This window comes from Phocoena sinus, chromosome 6 (assembly GCF_008692025.1).
Source record: "Phocoena sinus isolate mPhoSin1 chromosome 6, mPhoSin1.pri, whole genome shotgun sequence".
Taxonomy (NCBI): domain Eukaryota; kingdom Metazoa; phylum Chordata; class Mammalia; order Artiodactyla; family Phocoenidae; genus Phocoena; species Phocoena sinus.
In genome coordinates, this window is record NC_045768.1 from 70,163,716 (window position 1) to 70,171,600 (window position 7,885).

The 7,885-nt window shown below is 42.3% G+C and overlaps 1 pseudogene; it reads right to left on the bottom strand.

The window, feature by feature from the left end:
• Positions 1-4,329: 4,329 nt before the first annotated feature.
• Positions 4,330-4,633, bottom strand: LOC116755544 (annotated as a pseudogene).
• Positions 4,634-7,885: the final 3,252 nt, after the last annotated feature.

Here is a 7,885-nt window from a genome sequence, read left to right on the forward strand (position 1 = left end):
CCAGAGTCAGTGCTGATTACAGAGGGCCAGCTGCAGGTATCTATGTAGTGGTGAGGACCAGTTGCAGATACATATGTAGTGATGGGGGCCAGGGCAGGCAGCAAGGGCTGGGGCCAACTATGGACTCACTGACAGCTGTGGGATGCCAGCTGTTGTTGTGTACTACCATGGCTGCTGGGTCTTGCCATGGGTGCATGGCAGTGAAGGCCAGTGATGGGGGCTGGGCCAGGGGCATGCAGATGCCTAGCTGGAGGGGCTTAGCTGCAGGTGAGAGCAGTGGTACAGGCCAGTGACAGAAGACAGGGTCTAATCTGGTCCCACAAGCACCTGCATGGGCTCTGGTCATTGATGTGCTCTTCTGTGGCTGCACAGTCTCCTCCTGGGTATATGTATTGCAGTGGAGCCCAGTGACAGGCATCAGGCCAGTGGCATGCAAGTGCACAGCTGGAAGGGCTAACCCTGAATGTACGTACAGTGGTGGGGTTCAACTCAGAGGTCTAGACTGCATTCACATAGCTGCAGAGGCCTGGGCTGAGTTAGTGCAATCCCCCGGCTCTGGTAGGGTGAGAGGTGGGGAAGGGAGCAGGGAGGGACTCAGGCGGCTGTTGTCAGTGAAGATGAGTATCTGTGGGGTGAAAGCTGATGACATCTTCAGGGCTCCTCAGGGGCTGTTTGGGCCATTGGTTTCTTCTGTGGCCAAATCTGTCAGGTTTATCTGCAAAGCTGGTCACTTTGAACTGTAATTGCTCTAGCTGTATGGCTGCTACTGGTAGCCCTTGCTTTTCTTCCTTGTTTCTAGCCATCTCTATATGTCTCATCTTTTCAGGTCTGGGTTGGGTGAATCTAAAGTGGGATGTTTGTGCAGTGTCCCAAAAGGCTGGGGAAGCTAGTTACTCACCTTACTCTTCCTTTCCTGCTGAAGGAAACTCTTTCTAGTTGGGAAGTTTCCCCTTGGCATTGAGCCATGCTGGCTTGGGGGATGGGGTGAAGCAGGCAGAGTTAAGCTGTCTTCTCTCTTTTCTTGCAGTTGTTTTCAGGTTTTTGTTCCACTGTGTTGCTGAAGTTGTTTTTTGTTTTTTGTTTTTTCTTTTTTGGTCGTGCTGTGCAGCTTGTGGGATCTTAGTTCCCCCACGAGGGATTGAACCCAGGCCCTCAGCAATAAAAGCACAGAGTCCTAACCACTGGACTGCCAGGGAGTTCCCTGTTGCTGAAGTTTCTTAGGTGGACCCCAGAGCTCTCCCAGAACTGTTTTTGTTTGTGGATAACTGTCTAACTGTTGATCTTTGTGGGAGAAGGGACGCTGAGGTCTCCTATCGCACCATTTTTTTGACATCACTCACCTTTTATGTCATGCTTTTAAAGGCACAATGGATATGGATTATTTTGCTTTCAAAATAGTTGACAAAGTATGTGTTTATTGTACAGTCACTATACCTGTGTGAAAAGATTACATTATATATTGACATTCCCAGATTCATCACAATGTTCCCAACTCACAGGAAATCAATGATCAGAAAAATATGCATATTTAAAATGCAACATATCACAGCAGAATTTCTCCACAAAAATAAAAATGAAAAAATTGCAACCATAGTAAATTTCTGAGTGAATCATGTTAGTCGAGCAAGGAAAGCCGTTTACTGATGGTGAGTTAATTAAGTCATGTTTGATTGCAGCAGCTAAAGACATATTTCTGGAGAAAATAAACTTGTTTAAGACCAGTAGCCTTTCACTGAGAACAGTTCCTTGAAGAGTTGGGGACACTGGGAGCAACATCAACAGTTAATTAAAAAACAAAGTATTAAACGATTTCCACAGGTTTTCCTTGTCTCTTGATGAGTTGACAGATGTTACTAATACCGTTCAGTACATTGTTTATTCAAGGAGTCAATGCTGAGTTTGACTGAAGAATTAGCCTCTATCAATTGTCAGCATGGAACAACTATAGATGAGAATATTTTCAAAGAAGTTGAGAAAGCTTTAATTCAGTACAATCTGAAGTGGAATCTGCTAAGATGAGTTCCAACTGATGGTGATAAAAATATGTGTGGAGCAGAGAAGGCTTACCTGAACAAATTTATAAGGCTTGTGAAATGATAGGTATTTAAAGCCTCTGGTTAATCTTTTTATTCATCAGTGGGTCATTTGCAGAAAGTTTTTCAATTTCTTGTGCTTTTGAACCAGTAGCCTCCATGTTAAACTTCATTTACTCTGGTGGACTTAACAATCATCAGTTCTGTGAACTTTTGTCAAAAATAGAAGCTGAATATTTTGCCTTGCCCTGCTATACAGCAGTTTGATGGCTAAGCAGTGGTAGTTTTAACGCAATTTTTGAACTCAGGCCTGAGACTGAATTTTTTTGAAATGAGAACTTCCCTCGATCACTTTTATTGAACACTGACTGGTTTTGAAAATTCGCTTTTGCTGCAGACTTGGTCAATTTCTCAATATAAAATTACAAGGCAGACAGTGCCCATATGCAAATGTAATGCTGTGGGAAAGTCATTTTAAGAACAACTGATGCTGCTTGAATCACAAGTAATGTCAAGCTGTTTAATATACTTCCTGTGCTGTCAAAGTTTTAAAAAGAAGCAAGATCTTCATTCCCACAAAAATTTGCAGGAGATATATTCTCTATGCTCAAACTACAGTTCCAAAAGCATTTTTGGATCTTAATGCATGTGGAAAGGAAATTTCCATATTTCAAAATCCATGTAACTTTGCAGCTGAGTATCTTCCACCTAACCTTCAATTGGAAGTGATTAATCTGCAATATAATGACATGGTAATTGGCAAATATCAAGAGAAGAACCTAATAGAATTCTGTAAATTACTTCCAAGTGATAAATATGCTCAATTAAAATCATACTCTCGGGGCTTCCCTGGTGGCGCAGTGGTTAAGAATCCGCCTGCCAATGCAGGGGACACGGGTTTGAGCCCTAGTCCGGGAAGATCCCACATGCCGCGGAGCAACTAAGCCCGTGTGCCACAACTACTGAGGCTGCGCTCTAGAGCCCGTGAGCCACAATTACTGAGCCCACGCGCCTAGACCCCGCGCTCCACAAGAGAAGCCACCACAGTGAGAAGCCCGCACACTGCAACGAAGAGTAGCCCCCGCTCACCACAACTAGAGAAAGCCTGCGAGCAGCAACAAAGACCCAACGCAGCCAAAAATAAATAAATTTATAAAAAAAAAAAAAAATCATACTCTCATAGATTGATATCAGTATTTGGCCATATCTATCTGTGTAAAAGGTGTTTTCAAAGATGAAATGCATAAAATCACATTACAGATCAGCATTAACAGATGAATAAGTGGAACTGATTTTGATGACAGGGAATTCAAACTTTGAATCCCAATTAAATGAACTATTATCTTCCAACAAAGAATTCCATTCTTCTCATTAGTAGACCTGAATTACAAATGATTGTGCTCAATTATCATTACACTTTGGATTTCATCAATAAAAGTTTTGTGGAAATTTGTTTTCTCTCTTTTTATTTAAGTTTCTATATAATATCCTCAATTTTGCCTCTTGGTTCACAAACCTAAAATATTTACTTTCTGGCTCATTACAGAAAAAATTTGCTGACCTCTGGTTTTGATCAATCCTGTTCTATCCCCTGGGGCTGGAAACACTGCTGGGTCAAATAAAAATCGGTATTGTTTTAACATGGAAATTCCATCAAAATAATGTATCTTGATATTAGCAAGGATCTGATGGTGTCATATGAGTAAGAAAAGTGATTGGTTACAGTTAATACGGATACATGGCTACATCATCCCTATTGCTCCAGCTGACACTGAGCAAGCCACCAGATATGAGGTGGCTGAGGCTATTTTAGAACAGCCAAGCTGCCAGCTGACTGCAGACACATAAGTAGACTCAGGAGGAACCAGCAAAAGCCAGCCTATATCAGAAGAATTGCCTAAGCAACCCATAGGATCCTGAAAATGAATAAATGTTTCTTTTTTTGTTTGTGTGTTTTTGTTTTTTTAGGTAGCCAGTCTTTTTATCAGCACCATTTGCTTGTGCTCATCTATTGTACCCCTTTTTAGAAGACCTATTTCTTTTGCTTTGTTAAAAAAAAACAAACCCCAATTTCTCAACACCTTAGTGTGACAAAATGTTCCAGGATTAAGTTATGTAATTGCATTGCAAAATAATAATGCATCTACCTTTCAGCAGCCTTATGCAAACCGCTATTTAATTTTACCTACTCAGATTTAACAATTCTGCAATGCACAACAACCCTTCATGTGACTTCACGGGATGCCCTGAAAAGGGCTCTTTTTTTCAATGTTGAGGTATGGCAGATCCTGTACTCTCAGCCACCAAAGCCCTAGAGTACATCCCTGGGGTTTGATCTTGTAGACTACCATGGCTGTGACTGCTTTGGGCTTGGCGTACTCTGTGCAGGTGACTGTATCCTGGATCATGTTCATCAGAAAGACTTGGAGCACCCTGCCGGTCTCCCCTTGGAAGAGGCTAGAGATGGGCCTAATGCCTCCATGCTGGGCCAGACACTGGATGGCAGGCTTCCTGATCCCCAGGTTTTTGCACAGCATTTTTCCATGGTGCTTGGCCCCTCCCTTCCCTGGGCCTTTTCCACCCTTACCATGACTAGACATGGTTGCTTTTGTAATATAAACATTTGTGATTTTAAGCCTCTAAGTTTGTTACACAGCAAAAGCTAACTGTTGTAGGTAATCAAGGTAAGATTGATTGAGAGATATCTTCTTTTTGCCCCTTCACTGTACCCCAGGAGATGGACTTATATGAACAGCATCATTGGGTTCCCTTGTGTCAGAAGATCAGAAAGAGAGAGAAGAATGAGGGAGGTCAAAGTATTAACTCCTGGGCTCTCCTCTCCCTGTTGGGTCACTGTGGACTGGCTGTGTTCCTTGACCAAAGCTCCCAATTCCTGTCAGGTAGCCCCTACGTACACAGCCTTCTCCATGTTTGGTAACTACTCCTTATTCTTGCCCCTTTAGGCTCAGAGGTGATTTTGGGGGCCTCAATGTTCCTGAGTTTCCCTTGTGATCTCTTTATTCCATGCCCACACCTTTGTTTATAGTCCCTTATTAAATGCTTCTCCATTTTCCTAATTTGATTGTGCCATCTGTTTCCTGCTGGGACCCTGACTGAGAGAGTAGGCCTTATCCAGGAGGTAATATCTCAGCAAAGCCTCGAATGATTCAATGGAATGAGTCATGAGAATATGTGGGGGGAAGCGCCAAGATCCTGCAGCAGAGAGTAGGCAGGGTTATTGGAGTGGAGTTGGCTGGGGTGAGTGTAGAAGGCAAGGTCAAAGATTAACAGGCAGTGTGTGTGTGTTGGGGATGGAGGTGCATGGTACAGGGAGACAGATCATGTATAGTTTGTTGACCTTTGTAAGGGCTTTGGCTTCTCCTCTAAAAGAAATGGGGAGCCATTGGAGCCATCTACTCACATCTAATTAAGTCTAATAAGACTACTTTCTGTTATGTGTCGACAGTGGAGCCCTGTGACTCAGGTCTGAATTTCTCCTCCCAGTTTCGTTCCTGCTGATGAATGTGTGGGCGTGTTGAGCTAGCCCAGCATGCTTGGGCCTGAGTTCAAGGCTTTGTGCCTCTCCTGATGCTGTGGGGGACATGACCTTCTCTTACAGTACAGGATTCACACTACAGTGTCTTTTTTTGTTAGCATATTCTTTTCAGTTCAGTTAATGATTTGGGAGTGGACACATTTTTCTTACTCTCTTTCTTTTTTTGTTGTTGTTAAAGTCAATAGGCCCTTCTCTACTGACTTCAAAAAGTGTACCTATCTAAAGGGTCTGGTACAATAGAGAACTAACTGCTTAACAACTTCAGGGGTAATAATACAAGGAGTTTAACAGAGAAATGCTGTCTGCTTGCTTATCTCTGCAAGACGGTGGTTTGTCCTGAATATTTAAAAGGCAAAGAGTTCATTTGCATGTATTGCATGTAGGATCTAAGCCTATCCAGAAAATAATATACAGATTTGAAGTCTGTTTTGATCCTTCAATTGAAATTTCCATCTGAGCTGGGGCTTCTGGTATTAGGTCTAGACCACCCTCTGCAGGTTACATGAATGAAGTTGATTCTTCTCTCATGGCCCCCATCCGGGTCCAGTCTCTCCCTGCTGTTTCTCAAAAATTCTCCCCAGGCTGACTCTCAGGGAATATAGACTCCACATATCTATATCAGATATGGGTGTGCCTTACTCAGTCCGGCTGATTTTTCCTAGTCTTACCCCAATCAAAATGACACTCCAGGGCTTCCCTGGTGGCGCAGTGGTTGAGAGTCTGCCTGCTGATGCAGGGGACACGGGTTCGTGCCCCGGTCCAGGAGAATCCCACATGCCGCGGAGTGGCTGGGCCCGTGAGCCATGGCCACTGAGCCTGCGCGTCCGGAGCCTGTGCTCCGCAACGGGAGACGCCACAACAGTGAAAGGCCCGCGTACCACCACCACCACCACCAACAACAAAAAAATGTCAGTCCAAACAGTAGCTGTACTCCCTCAGGCCCCATTCTTTGCTTTCAGCTCAGAAGGAAACCAAGCTACTTAGCTAATCTGATTAATTAAGCAGGCAGGAGACTTCTCTTCCTGGCTAACAACACAGCTGGCCTATCAGAACCAGTTCTAATCTTTGTTGTCTAACCTTGACCCTGATTTCTTTTTAAATTTGTTATTATTATTTTCAAACATTTCTAGCCCTGCTCATGAAATGGGCTGTTCCAATGGGTATGCAGTAGAAAGAGAACTGGACTTTGTCCCTCTGCAATCTTAATTTCCCTTGCCAGCAATGGACAGTTAAACTAAATCAGAAAAACATCAAAAAATTTTGAGAATCAACACAGGACTTTAAGGTCGTTAAAGTAAACAAAACTCCCAACAACTTAACCTACTAATTATTAGGAGAGAACATTTTTTTTTTACATTTAAAATTTTTTTAAGCATTTAGCTCTCTTTTTATTTACTTTTTTTAAAAATTAATTTTTATTGGAGTATGATTGCTTTACAATGTTGTGTTAGCCTCCAATGCACAACAAAATGAATCAATCAGCCATACACATACAGATATCCCCTGCGTTTTGGACTTCCCTTCCATTTAGGTCACCACAGTGCATTAGGTAGAGTTCCCTGTGCTATACAGTATATTCCCAAAGAGAGAACATTTTTAACAGAAAAAATCAAAGCATAACCTCACAAAGAACAGTCCTTTATACTGAATAAATTTATTTTTATGAAAACTTAATACATTGTCTTTATTTTTCATTTCAGCACTTAGTTAAAACTTTGTCATAGACTGGCAGCTTCTGACATCCTTTCTGGTTCTAAAAGTCTATACCTCTAGTCTTGTACAAATAAATTTCCAGGATGAGCTGGCTCCTTGAGGCCCTGGATTGTGTATTTCATCTTGATATCTCTCATATCTAGCACAGTGCCAGGTATAGCAATAGATTAAATAAATTAAAAGGTAGAAAAATCCTTGCTGAACTACAGTCATGTATGGAAGGAGTATATCCCAGAAGTAGGGTGAGTATATCCCAGAAGAGAGTGAGCCCTTGTGCTTCCAGCCTAGCCCAAGATCTGCAGCAAGTTGTTGTCAGTTTTAGGTTGTTGGTTTAACAGCCTAAATCCCTCAATCCTGCCCCAAATCAGAATCTAGGGGAAGTGTCAAAAGTGAAAAATCACAGACTCACCATCTTTCTTTAAATGGGCGTTTCCCCAAACACTCCTAAAACCAGACTTTCTATAACAAATGCAGTACATTTATTTATTGAGAGCCAGAGTGCCTCTTGATCAAGATGCTTTACTCCTTGTGCCTAATTTTCATTATTTATAAAATGTGTGTAATAACTGTGCCTGCTTCATAA